Below are 14,853 nucleotides of genomic sequence, written 5' to 3' on the forward strand. Positions count from 1 at the left end.
TCCCCCGGCGTCTTATTCAAAGCCATACTACACATAACCTTCCATACCTCATCACCAGTCACCTCACCCATCACTCTCTCTCTTTCTGCTTCACTCAACTTACTCTCTAACACACTCAAAACATCATTCTCCAAACATTCATCCCTCTGTTTCACTGCATACAGATCCTCATAAAACTTAGCCACCTCTTCACACATATCCTCTCCACTCACCTCACTTCCATCTGCTCCATACACCACGCTCATACTCTGTTTCTTTCCAAAAACTTTTTTAAAGAAAAACCGAGAACATTTCTCATCCTGCTCCATCTTATCAATCTTTGCCCTAAACACTATGCTTCTCCCTCTCTCCAACAAAAACTCACTAATCTCCTTTTTTACCTCTAAAATATCCTCCTCCACCTCAACTCCTCCTTCCCTTAACTTATACAAAACGCTCAACCGCGCGTTCAGTTTAACAAAACTCTCTCTTTTAATTGCTGCATACTTGTATCCTAAATTTTTAAAGAACATTTTTGTTTGTTTCTTCACCCAGTCCCACCACTCACAAACATTCCCAAACTCATTTTTATGCTTACACCATTCTTCATACCGCCTTTCATACTCCTTTCTCACATCTTCATTCTCTAACAGTTTAACATTTAACTTCCACAATCCTCTCCCAAACACTCCATCAACTTTTATATCCAACTCACACAACATACACACATGATCTGAAAAAAGAACGTTTTCCTGCCTATAATTAACAGAAACCATATTTTTAGAAATAAAACAATAATCCAATCTGGATTGTACCCTACCACTCTCAGAAAAGAAAGTGTTCAACAAAGGATTCATGTTACACACGCGCTGCATATCACACAACCCAAAATCATTCACTAACTCCAATAATGCTTTCCCAGACACATCCACATTCACTCTCCCCACATCACAGTTCATATCACCCACAATTACCACAGGTATTCTTCCTGGAACAAAAAGCTTAATTTTTTCAAATAAATTTTTGCGCTCATTTTTTTCAACTGGCGCATAAACATTAATAACACAAAACTTTACATTCTTGTATACAAAATTAGCAAAGATACATCTCCCCACCTCAATAACCAAATAATCACTCAAAACAACCTCCCTTCCTTTAACCAAAATACCCACACCATCATTCTTATTACATGCACTCCCTGACCACACAGACGCTCCATAAGACCATTCATCCCCTTTCACACCATCCACTACCCCACATTCTTGTAAACAAAAAATAGATGCATTTTGCATAGCTAAAAACTCAAAAATAGCAGCTCTTCTTACTTTACTTTTAAACACTCTTACGTTTTGGGACACTATGGTAAATCCCATAATACTTCTACTCCTTCACCAATTACACAAAGAAATAGCCTTTGGCCTAAACCAAAGCTCACAAGAGGACAAAAAGAAAAAACATTTACAATATTATATGGTGACACTATCCAGCACCACCACTATCCTCCTCCGCCATCAGAACAGAACAGCTGGTTTCCGACCCGCTGGCTTCACCAGCCACACTCCTCATTCTGGCAGTTCTGATCTTCCTCTGAGGCTCACTAAAATCTGCATCATCACTGCCCCCACCATCCTCCCTACGACTCTTCTTTGCACCCCTATCATCCTCCGAAGAAAAATCTTCAGTGTTTTCAGGACCCGAAGGGTGTTCAGGACTGTCGGGTTCCGAGATTTGCACTTCACATCCTGTTGCGTCCATTGCCTCTCCAAAAGTCATCATCTCAGGCAGCTCTGCTTCCACCACTTTCCTAGATATTCTCGCAGACACTGCCTTTTTCTCCACCTTTGCCACTTCCCTCCAGAACTCCTTTTCTTCCCTCCGCTTCTTCCTCATTTCTTCAGCAGAAGAAGAACATGGTCTCAGGGACACCTCCTCTGGCGCCGTAGAGGGAGAGGCTCTACCAGTTTCCCGCCTCCTTCCCTCTCTCTCCTCCCTCTCCAATCTTTCCAGCACTTTCAGTGCGCTTGCCATCTGCCTCCTCTCCAGCTCCTCCTCCTTCTGTTCTTTATCAGAACGTCTAGGTGCACTCATAGGACAGTCCTTATACATGTGATCACTACTCCCACAGACATCACAGGACTTGGCCTCTGGACACTGGTTGGCCATATGCCCCTCCTTTCTGCAATTTCGGCAACACTGCCCTTTAAGGCATGTTACCATGGTATGTCCGAAAGAAAAGCATCTACGGCAAAACATGGGCTGGCCTGGGTAAAAGAGGAAACCTCTATGGCCTGCAACGGAAAAATTTGATGGAGGGTGTCTAAAGCCCCCCACACTGTCAGGATCCCTTTTCAATTTCACACGGAATTTATACTGACAGTTAAAGATTCCTAGACAATTGACTTGCTTCACTCCCTTCCGCACATATTCACAGTAGCGAGAGAGGAAGCACTCCAGCAGCTCAGGGTCTGTAAAAGGGTTATAGACAGTCACAGTCACCTCCTTTTCTTGCAGACCAAACAAAGGTTCCCATCTAACTCCTTCCAAGCAGGGGTCACTAGAGTGACCACGGAGCCATTCAAAGACATTAAGGCAAACATCCTGGTCCATAAAGGTAACGTCATAATTACCTTGACGTGAAAATTCGTTGACACTGAAGATCTCAGAACGTCTTGCTCCAGCTTTGCCTTCAACGATGTCTTGGACAATGAAAACCACGTTGTTCTTGTTCTGGTCAGATGGATCCACGGACAAACGGATGGTGTTCTTCACAAAAGACATCTTGGATTCTGTCGGTATGGAATACCACAGGAAAAAGCAGAAAATCCTCCACAAAAGGGTCCGGATTCCTCCAGGAGACTCGCACCAATCAAGGTACAGTCATACGATCGCAGCCAAAAGGCCGAGAAGCGATAACCAGAATTGGTTTCAAACTACGGAGCCACCCAAGGATCCTGAAAAGTCCATTTGTGGAGATGAGCTCCTGGACTCCCGTTAAGAAGACATGTTGTCAACCTCTAGATCCCTTACATGCCTGCACTTTTCGGCTTGCTGCTGCTGCAATCCACGCGTTTTAGATCTGCATAACTCCACCTCTTTAAACACAGCACCTTCACCCCCTGCTGTTCCCACCCGCCTCAACACCGTTGGAAGGGAGGAGAACCAATTAAGGCGGGGGGTGGGGTGGAACGAGCAGCTGTCTACCCTTAGCAGGAGGGCTCCTGATTACATACCTCTCCTGCTGCTGCTGCTGCTGGCTGTCCAGCAGCAGACTGAAGGTGGCTGCTGCTGTGCACAGGTATATAAAGGCTCAGAGCCTATTATGACACGCGCAGCCAGCGTTCCATTGCCACATTCCATCTACTGCAGGCAGGATACCTGGCTGGCTGAATGTCGCTGAGAAGCTCACAGAGACCGCCATAAGCAACAGTTTAACAGAATGCCACAGACTAATCAACCAAACTTTTTGGGTTGGGTTCTCTTTTATAGTCTGCAGGCATTAAATGAAAGAAGTCAGTGTTCCAGCAGAAGGAGACAACGTTTCAGAAAAGGCATTGTAGCAAACCAAAAAAGAAATTTTAAGCGCAGCAGAGTAACCAGCGCACATACCTGTTAGCTCAGGTGAGTTTAAAAGGCTGCTGTTGATAACAAGGGCATTTGCTAAATAGATGGTGTGTGTGCAACAATATACTGAAAGGTCAATTATATTGTGCAGCTTATCTCACCACCTGTAGTTATTTAGGTGAAAGCTCCAAAATGCTTGCCTAATATGTCTGTTTATCCAAAAGGAAGTAAAAAGGGAGAGCTAGAAAGATAGCATTGCATCACATTACATGGCAATGCAATGCACAGTTGCTGAAGTTGAACCAAAATGAGCTTGTAATCTGGCTTCTGCAACTTTGAACATGAAAAATCCAATGAGGAGAAGAAAAGCAAAGCCAAAGAGTCCATCCCAAAATCCGACAAACAAGCAAAATGAACAAAAAACATTGAATTCAATTCTTTCTGATTTTAGAAACTGCATTAAAGAAGGGGTGCACCGGTCCTGGAGATACTGCAATACCAGGTCAATGCGTGGAGTGGACAGAGCAAGCTCTTTTTCCATCTCCCTGTTCTAAAAATCCATTTAATATATGGTCCCCAGATAGGGGACGTATCAGATATTAAACTGATAAGAACAGATACTACACTTGATCTTAGCCAAAAGGCCGAGAAGCGATAACCAGAATTGGTTTCAAACTACGGAGCCACCCAAGGATCCTGAAAAGTCCATTTGTGGAGATGAGCTCCTGGACTCCCGTTAAGAAGACATGTTGTCAACCTCTAGATCCCTTACATGCCTGCACTTTTCGGCTTGCTGCTGCTGCAATCCACGCGTTTTAGATCTGCATAACTCCACCTCTTTAAACACAGCACCTTCACCCCCTGCTGTTCCCACCCGCCTCAACACCGTTGGAAGGGAGGAGAACCAATTAAGGCGGGGTGTGGGGTGGAACGAGCAGCTGTCTACCCTTAGCAGGAGGGCTCCTGATTACATACCTCTCCTGCTGCTGCTGCTGCTGGCTGTCCAGCAGCAGACTGAAGGTGGCTGCTGCTGTGCACAGGTATATAAAGGCTCAGAGCCTATTATGACACGCGCAGCCAGCGTTCCATTGCCACATTCCATCTACTGCAGGCAGGATACCTGGCTGGCTGAATGTCGCTGAGAAGCTCACAGAGACCGCCATAAGCAACAGTTTAACAGAATGCCACAGACTAATCAACCAAACTTTTTGGGTTGGGTTCTCTTTTATAGTCTGCAGGCATTAAATGAAAGAAGTCAGTGTTCCAGCAGAAGGAGACAACGTTTCAGAAAAGGCATTGTAGCAAACCAAAAAAGAAATTTTAAGCGCAGCAGAGTAACCAGCGCACATACCTGTTAGCTCAGGTGAGTTTAAAAGGCTGCTGTTGATAACAAGGGCATTTGCTAAATAGATGGTGTGTGTGCAACAATATACTGAAAGGTCAATTATATTGTGCAGCTTATCTCACCACCTGTAGTTATTTAGGTGAAAGCTCCAAAATGCTTGCCTAATATGTCTGTTTATCCAAAAGGAAGTAAAAAGGGAGAGCTAGAAAGATAGCATTGCATCACATTACATGGCAATGCAATGCACAGTTGCTGAAGTTGAACCAAAATGAGCTTGTAATCTGGCTTCTGCAACTTTGAACATGAAAAATCCAATGAGGAGAAGAAAAGCAAAGCCAAAGAGTCCATCCCAAAATCCGACAAACAAGCAAAATGAACAAAAAACATTGAATTCAATTCTTTCTGATTTTAGAAACTGCATTAAAGAAGGGGTGCACCGGTCCTGGAGATACTGCAATACCAGGTCAATGCGTGGAGTGGACAGAGCAAGCTCTTTTTCCATCTCCCTGTTCTAAAAATCCATTTAATATATGGTCCCCAGATAGGGGACGTATCAGATATTAAACTGATAAGAACAGATACTACACTTGATCTTAGCCAAAAGGCCGAGAAGCGATAACCAGAATTGGTTTCAAACTACGGAGCCACCCAAGGATCCTGAAAAGTCCATTTGTGGAGATGAGCTCCTGGACTCCCGTTAAGAAGACATGTTGTCAACCTCTAGATCCCTTACATGCCTGCACTTTTCGGCTTGCTGCTGCTGCAATCCACGCGTTTTAGATCTGCATAACTCCACCTCTTTAAACACAGCACCTTCACCCCCTGCTGTTCCCACCCGCCTCAACACCGTTGGAAGGGAGGAGAACCAATTAAGGCGGGGGGTGGGGTGGAACGAGCAGCTGTCTACCCTTAGCAGGAGGGCTCCTGATTACATACCTCTCCTGCTGCTGCTGCTGCTGCTGGCTGTCCAGCAGCAGACTGAAGGTGGCTGCTGCTGTGCACAGGTATATAAAGGCTCAGAGCCTATTATGACACGCGCAGCCAGCGTTCCATTGCCACATTCCATCTACTGCAGGCAGGATACCTGGCTGGCTGAATGTCGCTGAGAAGCTCACAGAGACCGCCATAAGCAACAGTTTAACAGAATGCCACAGACTAATCAACCAAACTTTTTGGGTTGGGTTCTCTTTTATAGTCTGCAGGCATTAAATGAAAGAAGTCAGTGTTCCAGCAGAAGGAGACAACGTTTCAGAAAAGGCATTGTAGCAAACCAAAAAAGAAATTTTAAGCGCAGCAGAGTAACCAGCGCACATACCTGTTAGCTCAGGTGAGTTTAAAAGGCTGCTGTTGATAACAAGGGCATTTGCTAAATAGATGGTGTGTGTGCAACAATATACTGAAAGGTCAATTATATTGTGCAGCTTATCTCACCACCTGTAGTTATTTAGGTGAAAGCTCCAAAATGCTTGCCTAATATGTCTGTTTATCCAAAAGGAAGTAAAAAGGGAGAGCTAGAAAGATAGCATTGCATCACATTACATGGCAATGCAATGCACAGTTGCTGAAGTTGAACCAAAATGAGCTTGTAATCTGGCTTCTGCAACTTTGAACATGAAAAATCCAATGAGGAGAAGAAAAGCAAAGCCAAAGAGTCCATCCCAAAATCCGACAAACAAGCAAAATGAACAAAAAACATTGAATTCAATTCTTTCTGATTTTAGAAACTGCATTAAAGAAGGGGTGCACCGGTCCTGGAGATACTGCAATACCAGGTCAATGCGTGGAGTGGACAGAGCAAGCTCTTTTTCCATCTCCCTGTTCTAAAAATCCATTTAATATATGGTCCCCAGATAGGGGACGTATCAGATATTAAACTGATAAGAACAGATACTACACTTGATCTTAGCCAAAAGGCCGAGAAGCGATAACCAGAATTGGTTTCAAACTACGGAGCCACCCAAGGATCCTGAAAAGTCCATTTGTGGAGATGAGCTCCTGGACTCCCGTTAAGAAGACATGTTGTCAACCTCTAGATCCCTTACATGCCTGCACTTTTCGGCTTGCTGCTGCTGCAATCCACGCGTTTTAGATCTGCATAACTCCACCTCTTTAAACACAGCACCTTCACCCCCTGCTGTTCCCACCCGCCTCAACACCGTTGGAAGGGAGGAGAACCAATTAAGGCGGGGGGTGGGGTGGAACGAGCAGCTGTCTACCCTTAGCAGGAGGGCTCCTGATTACATACCTCTCCTGCTGCTGCTGCTGCTGGCTGTCCAGCAGCAGACTGAAGGTGGCTGCTGCTGTGCACAGGTATATAAAGGCTCAGAGCCTATTATGACACGCGCAGCCAGCGTTCCATTGCCACATTCCATCTACTGCAGGCAGGATACCTGGCTGGCTGAATGTCGCTGAGAAGCTCACAGAGACCGCCATAAGCAACAGTTTAACAGAATGCCACAGACTAATCAACCAAACTTTTTGGGTTGGGTTCTCTTTTATAGTCTGCAGGCATTAAATGAAAGAAGTCAGTGTTCCAGCAGAAGGAGACAACGTTTCAGAAAAGGCATTGTAGCAAACCAAAAAAGAAATTTTAAGCGCAGCAGAGTAACCAGCGCACATACCTGTTAGCTCAGGTGAGTTTAAAAGGCTGCTGTTGATAACAAGGGCATTTGCTAAATTGATGGTGTGTGTGCAACAATATACTGAAAGGTCAATTATATTGTGCAGCTTATCTCACCACCTGTAGTTATTTAGGTGAAAGCTCCAAAATGCTTGCCTAATATGTCTGTTTATCCAAAAGGAAGTAAAAAGGGAGAGCTAGAAAGATAGCATTGCATCACATTACATGGCAATGCAATGCACAGTTGCTGAAGTTGAACCAAAATGAGCTTGTAATCTGGCTTCTGCAACTTTGAACATGAAAAATCCAATGAGGAGAAGAAAAGCAAAGCCAAAGAGTCCATCCCAAAATCCGACAAACAAGCAAAATGAACAAAAAACATTGAATTCAATTCTTTCTGATTTTAGAAACTGCATTAAAGAAGGGGTGCACCGGTCCTGGAGATACTGCAATACCAGGTCAATGCGTGGAGTGGACAGAGCAAGCTCTTTTTCCATCTCCCTGTTCTAAAAATCCATTTAATATATGGTCCCCAGATAGGGGACGTATCAGATATTAAACTGATAAGAACAGATACTACACTTGATCTTAGCCAAAAGGCCGAGAAGCGATAACCAGAATTGGTTTCAAACTACGGAGCCACCCAAGGATCCTGAAAAGTCCATTTGTGGAGATGAGCTCCTGGACTCCCGTTAAGAAGACATGTTGTCAACCTCTAGATCCCTTACATGCCTGCACTTTTCGGCTTGCTGCTGCTGCAATCCACGCGTTTTAGATCTGCATAACTCCACCTCTTTAAACACAGCACCTTCACCCCCTGCTGTTCCCACCCGCCTCAACACCGTTGGAAGGGAGGAGAACCAATTAAGGCGGGGGGTGGGGTGGAACGAGCAGCTGTCTACCCTTAGCAGGAGGGCTCCTGATTACATACCTCTCCTGCTGCTGCTGCTGCTGCTGGCTGTCCAGCAGCAGACTGAAGGTGGCTGCTGCTGTGCACAGGTATATAAAGGCTCAGAGCCTATTATGACACGCGCAGCCAGCGTTCCATTGCCACATTCCATCTACTGCAGGCAGGATACCTGGCTGGCTGAATGTCGCTGAGAAGCTCACAGAGACCGCCATAAGCAACAGTTTAACAGAATGCCACAGACTAATCAACCAAACTTTTTGGGTTGGGTTCTCTTTTATAGTCTGCAGGCATTAAATGAAAGAAGTCAGTGTTCCAGCAGAAGGAGACAACGTTTCAGAAAAGGCATTGTAGCAAACCAAAAAAGAAATTTTAAGCGCAGCAGAGTAACCAGCGCACATACCTGTTAGCTCAGGTGAGTTTAAAAGGCTGCTGTTGATAACAAGGGCATTTGCTAAATAGATGGTGTGTGTGCAACAATATACTGAAAGGTCAATTATATTGTGCAGCTTATCTCACCACCTGTAGTTATTTAGGTGAAAGCTCCAAAATGCTTGCCTAATATGTCTGTTTATCCAAAAGGAAGTAAAAAGGGAGAGCTAGAAAGATAGCATTGCATCACATTACATGGCAATGCAATGCACAGTTGCTGAAGTTGAACCAAAATGAGCTTGTAATCTGGCTTCTGCAACTTTGAACATGAAAAATCCAATGAGGAGAAGAAAAGCAAAGCCAAAGAGTCCATCCCAAAATCCGACAAACAAGCAAAATGAACAAAAAACATTGAATTCAATTCTTTCTGATTTTAGAAACTGCATTAAAGAAGGGGTGCACCGGTCCTGGAGATACTGCAATACCAGGTCAATGCGTGGAGTGGACAGAGCAAGCTCTTTTTCCATCTCTCTGTTCTAAAAATCCATTTAATATATGGTCCCCAGATAGGGGACGTATCAGATATTAAACTGATAAGAACAGATACTACACTTGATCTTAGCCAAAAGGCCGAGAAGCGATAACCAGAATTGGTTTCAAACTACGGAGCCACCCAAGGATCCTGAAAAGTCCATTTGTGGAGATGAGCTCCTGGACTCCCGTTAAGAAGACATGTTGTCAACCTCTAGATCCCTTACATGCCTGCACTTTTCGGCTTGCTGCTGCTGCAATCCACGCGTTTTAGATCTGCATAACTCCACCTCTTTAAACACAGCACCTTCACCCCCTGCTGTTCCCACCCGCCTCAACACCGTTGGAAGGGAGGAGAACCAATTAAGGCGGGGGGTGGGGTGGAACGAGCAGCTGTCTACCCTTAGCAGGAGGGCTCCTGATTACATACCTCTCCTGCTGCTGCTGCTGCTGGCTGTCCAGCAGCAGACTGAAGGTGGCTGCTGCTGTGCACAGGTATATAAAGGCTCAGAGCCTATTATGACACGCGCAGCCAGCGTTCCATTGCCACATTCCATCTACTGCAGGCAGGATACCTGGCTGGCTGAATGTCGCTGAGAAGCTCACAGAGACCGCCATAAGCAACAGTTTAACAGAATGCCACAGACTAATCAACCAAACTTTTTGGGTTGGGTTCTCTTTTATAGTCTGCAGGCATTAAATGAAAGAAGTCAGTGTTCCAGCAGAAGGAGACAACGTTTCAGAAAAGGCATTGTAGCAAACCAAAAAAGAAATTTTAAGCGCAGCAGAGTAACCAGCGCACATACCTGTTAGCTCAGGTGAGTTTAAAAGGCTGCTGTTGATAACAAGGGCATTTGCTAAATAGATGGTGTGTGTGCAACAATATACTGAAAGGTCAATTATATTGTGCAGCTTATCTCACCACCTGTAGTTATTTAGGTGAAAGCTCCAAAATGCTTGCCTAATATGTCTGTTTATCCAAAAGGAAGTAAAAAGGGAGAGCTAGAAAGATAGCATTGCATCACATTACATGGCAATGCAATGCACAGTTGCTGAAGTTGAACCAAAATGAGCTTGTAATCTGGCTTCTGCAACTTTGAACATGAAAAATCCAATGAGGAGAAGAAAAGCAAAGCCAAAGAGTCCATCCCAAAATCCGACAAACAAGCAAAATGAACAAAAAACATTGAATTCAATTCTTTCTGATTTTAGAAACTGCATTAAAGAAGGGGTGCACCGGTCCTGGAGATACTGCAATACCAGGTCAATGCGTGGAGTGGACAGAGCAAGCTCTTTTTCCATCTCCCTGTTCTAAAAATCCATTTAATATATAGTCCCCAGATAGGGGACGTATCAGATATTAAACTGATAAGAACAGATACTACACTTGATCTTAGCCAAAAGGCCGAGAAGCGATAACCAGAATTGGTTTCAAACTACGGAGCCACCCAAGGATCCTGAAAAGTCCATTTGTGGAGATGAGCTCCTGGACTCCCGTTAAGAAGACATGTTGTCAACCTCTAGATCCCTTACATGCCTGCACTTTTCGGCTTGCTGCTGCTGCAATCCACGCGTTTTAGATCTGCATAACTCCACCTCTTTAAACACAGCACCTTCACCCCCTGCTGTTCCCACCCGCCTCAACACCGTTGGAAGGGAGGAGAACCAATTAAGGCGGGGGGTGGGGTGGAACGAGCAGCTGTCTACCCTTAGCAGGAGGGCTCCTGATTACATACCTCTCCTGCTGCTGCTGCTGGCTGTCCAGCAGCAGACTGAAGGTGGCTGCTGCTGTGCACAGGTATATAAAGGCTCAGAGCCTATTATGACACGCGCAGCCAGCGTTCCATTGCCACATTCCATCTACTGCAGGCAGGATACCTGGCTGGCTGAATGTCGCTGAGAAGCTCACAGAGACCGCCATAAGCAACAGTTTAACAGAATGCCACAGACTAATCAACCAAACTTTTTGGGTTGGGTTCTCTTTTATAGTCTGCAGGCATTAAATGAAAGAAGTCAGTGTTCCAGCAGAAGGAGACAACGTTTCAGAAAAGGCATTGTAGCAAACCAAAAAAGAAATTTTAAGCGCAGCAGAGTAACCAGCGCACATACCTGTTAGCTCAGGTGAGTTTAAAAGGCTGCTGTTGATAACAAGGGCATTTGCTAAATAGATGGTGTGTGTGCAACAATATACTGAAAGGTCAATTATATTGTGCAGCTTATCTCACCACCTGTAGTTATTTAGGTGAAAGCTCCAAAATGCTTGCCTAATATGTCTGTTTATCCAAAAGGAAGTAAAAAGGGAGAGCTAGAAAGATAGCATTGCATCACATTACATGGCAATGCAATGCACAGTTGCTGAAGTTGAACCAAAATGAGCTTGTAATCTGGCTTCTGCAACTTTGAACATGAAAAATCCAATGAGGAGAAGAAAAGCAAAGCCAAAGAGTCCATCCCAAAATCCGACAAACAAGCAAAATGAACAAAAAACATTGAATTCAATTCTTTCTGATTTTAGAAACTGCATTAAAGAAGGGGTGCACCGGTCCTGGAGATACTGCAATACCAGGTCAATGCGTGGAGTGGACAGAGCAAGCTCTTTTTCCATCTCCCTGTTCTAAAAATCCATTTAATATATGGTCCCCAGATAGGGGACGTATCAGATATTAAACTGATAAGAACAGATACTACACTTGATCTTAGCCAAAAGGCCGAGAAGCGATAACCAGAATTGGTTTCAAACTACGGAGCCACCCAAGGATCCTGAAAAGTCCATTTGTGGAGATGAGCTCCTGGACTCCCGTTAAGAAGACATGTTGTCAACCTCTAGATCCCTTACATGCCTGCACTTTTCGGCTTGCTGCTGCTGCAATCCACGCGTTTTAGATCTGCATAACTCCACCTCTTTAAACACAGCACCTTCACCCCCTGCTGTTCCCACCCGCCTCAACACCGTTGGAAGGGAGGAGAACCAATTAAGGCGGGGGGTGGGGTGGAACGAGCAGCTGTCTACCCTTAGCAGGAGGGCTCCTGATTACATACCTCTCCTGCTGCTGCTGCTGCTGGCTGTCCAGCAGCAGACTGAAGGTGGCTGCTGCTGTGCACAGGTATATAAAGGCTCAGAGCCTATTATGACACGCGCAGCCAGCGTTCCATTGCCACATTCCATCTACTGCAGGCAGGATACCTGGCTGGCTGAATGTCGCTGAGAAGCTCACAGAGACCGCCATAAGCAACAGTTTAACAGAATGCCACAGACTAATCAACCAAACTTTTTGGGTTGGGTTCTCTTTTATAGTCTGCAGGCATTAAATGAAAGAAGTCAGTGTTCCAGCAGAAGGAGACAACGTTTCAGAAAAGGCATTGTAGCAAACCAAAAAAGAAATTTTAAGCGCAGCAGAGTAACCAGCGCACATACCTGTTAGCTCAGGTGAGTTTAAAAGGCTGCTGTTGATAACAAGGGCATTTGCTAAATAGATGGTGTGTGTGCAACAATATACTGAAAGGTCAATTATATTGTGCAGCTTATCTCACCACCTGTAGTTATTTAGGTGAAAGCTCCAAAATGCTTGCCTAATATGTCTGTTTATCCAAAAGGAAGTAAAAAGGGAGAGCTAGAAAGATAGCATTGCATCACATTACATGGCAATGCAATGCACAGTTGCTGAAGTTGAACCAAAATGAGCTTGTAATCTGGCTTCTGCAACTTTGAACATGAAAAATCCAATGAGGAGAAGAAAAGCAAAGCCAAAGAGTCCATCCCAAAATCCGACAAACAAGCAAAATGAACAAAAAACATTGAATTCAATTCTTTCTGATTTTAGAAACTGCATTAAAGAAGGGGTGCACCGGTCCTGGAGATACTGCAATACCAGGTCAATGCGTGGAGTGGACAGAGCAAGCTCTTTTTCCATCTCCCTGTTCTAAAAATCCATTTAATATATGGTCCCCAGATAGGGGACGTATCAGATATTAAACTGATAAGAACAGATTTTTTTTTTTTTTTTTTTTTTTTTAAAAACCTATTCAGGTTAAAATTAAAGTCCACTCCACAGTCCTCTTCTCCCCAAAGGGAGACAAGACGTGGACTCCAACTTAAATCATCATCAGGTTTTGGTACTTTTAATGTCAGAAAAAAAAAATACAAAAATACAACAATACTTACAAAGAAAGAAATGTTTCAGAACCTGAATGGATACCAAAAAAATAAAACTTAAATTATAACTGTATTAACAACAGTAATAACATCAAGTAAAATACTTGTAACCATTATCAAAAGCATGAACCCCAACCCAACTCAGAACCTTAAGGGACAAATCTTCAACCCTTGATGCTGAAAAAACTTGTTTCAATACACCATCTGGTATTCTATATTTCACACAAAAAACATTTTTATCTCTTATTAGTTCTTTCCTAACATTCTCTATAAGATAGTCCAAACGTTTCTCATCATACAACTTACGGTACAACCGGTTAAAATATTCTGCATTCTTTATAAACATAGGTTGTTGAAAAACAACTATATTTTCTTCCATTGCCACCTCCACTTCCTGTTCCTTTCTCTTTTCTTGCTTTTTAACCTTACCACGGCCAGTTCCCTGACTTACACCTCCCATTTCACTCTCTACCCTATCCCCCCAATCTACTCTTGTTTTCTCCATCTCCCTCTGCACTCCTACAGGTTTGCTTTCTTTTCCCTTTACCACCAACACCTTTTCTACACTTTCCTCCTTTCTCTCTACCAAAACCTTTTTAACCACTACCTCCTTCTCTTTATTTCTTTTCCTCTTTGGGCAATTCTTAAAAACATGCGTATCTTCCTGACACAAGTTGCACTTCCTCCGATCTTTACAATCCTTTGACTCATGATCACCTTTTTTGCAAAAACCACATACACCACCCGAACAATTTTCCTTTCCATGCCCGTATTGACGACAAACTCGACAAAAAGTGGGTATACCACTGAAAAAAATATCACCATTTATATTACCCAACTTAAACCTAGCTGGGGGAAGCAACACAGTCCCCTGCTCATCTTCTTTGAAACGGACCAAAAATTTCCACTTCGAAGTCCAAAAACCAAATTCATTATAAATCTTCCCTTTTGGTGTTACTGACAAACAAAAAAACTCCAAAAATGTAAGAACATCCTCTTCGTCCACCAATGGAGAGTACATTTTAACAATGATCCATTTATCTCTAACGGGGAAGTGTGGCATTACACTTATCCCCTCCATTCTTTTATCCTGGCTTGCAGTCATTTTCCTTAGATATCCTTCAAAAAAAACTTTGTCAACAAAAACTATATCATAAACACCCCTCCTGGGGTAGTCCATTATCGCCAACACTTCTTCTGTCTTCAAACCAAAAAGATCCACAAGAACTTAACTCATCACATACCTAAAATCCTTTTGATCTCGAAAGTTCTCCTGAACAACCAAACGAATAGAATTCTGCACCTTAGCGAATTCAGGCACATGATCTTCCTCTCCTTCATGTGATGCTGCAGACATCTTCTTCACAAACAGGTTCTCCTCTTCT

The 14,853-nt window shown here is 43.8% G+C and overlaps 8 non-coding genes across 8 annotated transcripts; all 8 read right to left on the reverse strand.

Moving 5' to 3' along the window:
- Window positions 1–4,005: 4,005 nt before the first annotated feature.
- On the reverse strand, window positions 4,006–4,196 carry LOC141196997 (U2 spliceosomal RNA). Its single transcript, XR_012269349.1, has one exon. It is a non-coding gene; the product is annotated as a U2 spliceosomal RNA (small nuclear RNA).
- A 1,115-nt stretch (window positions 4,197–5,311) lies between these two features.
- On the reverse strand, window positions 5,312–5,502 carry LOC141196998 (U2 spliceosomal RNA). Its single transcript, XR_012269350.1, has one exon. It is a non-coding gene; the product is annotated as a U2 spliceosomal RNA (small nuclear RNA).
- Window positions 5,503–6,620: 1,118 nt separating this feature from the next.
- LOC141196872 (U2 spliceosomal RNA) lies at window positions 6,621–6,811 on the reverse strand. The gene has a single exon (XR_012269262.1). It is a non-coding gene; the product is annotated as a U2 spliceosomal RNA (small nuclear RNA).
- A 1,115-nt stretch (window positions 6,812–7,926) lies between these two features.
- LOC141196873 (U2 spliceosomal RNA) lies at window positions 7,927–8,117 on the reverse strand. The gene has a single exon (XR_012269263.1). It is a non-coding gene; the product is annotated as a U2 spliceosomal RNA (small nuclear RNA).
- Window positions 8,118–9,235: 1,118 nt separating this feature from the next.
- On the reverse strand, window positions 9,236–9,426 carry LOC141196892 (U2 spliceosomal RNA). Its single transcript, XR_012269282.1, has one exon. It is a non-coding gene; the product is annotated as a U2 spliceosomal RNA (small nuclear RNA).
- A 1,115-nt stretch (window positions 9,427–10,541) lies between these two features.
- On the reverse strand, window positions 10,542–10,732 carry LOC141196969 (U2 spliceosomal RNA). The gene has a single exon (XR_012269323.1). It is a non-coding gene; the product is annotated as a U2 spliceosomal RNA (small nuclear RNA).
- Window positions 10,733–11,844: 1,112 nt separating this feature from the next.
- Window positions 11,845–12,035, reverse strand: LOC141196874 (U2 spliceosomal RNA). Its single transcript, XR_012269264.1, has one exon. It is a non-coding gene; the product is annotated as a U2 spliceosomal RNA (small nuclear RNA).
- A 1,115-nt stretch (window positions 12,036–13,150) lies between these two features.
- Window positions 13,151–13,338, reverse strand: LOC141196902 (U2 spliceosomal RNA). Its single transcript, XR_012269291.1, has one exon. It is a non-coding gene; the product is annotated as a U2 spliceosomal RNA (small nuclear RNA).
- Window positions 13,339–14,853: the final 1,515 nt, after the last annotated feature.

This window comes from Phyllobates terribilis, unplaced genomic scaffold (assembly GCF_046119375.1).
Source record: "Phyllobates terribilis strain yellow unplaced genomic scaffold, ASM4611937v1 Scaffold_76__1_contigs__length_6945272, whole genome shotgun sequence".
NCBI classification, from domain to species: domain Eukaryota; kingdom Metazoa; phylum Chordata; class Amphibia; order Anura; family Dendrobatidae; genus Phyllobates; species Phyllobates terribilis.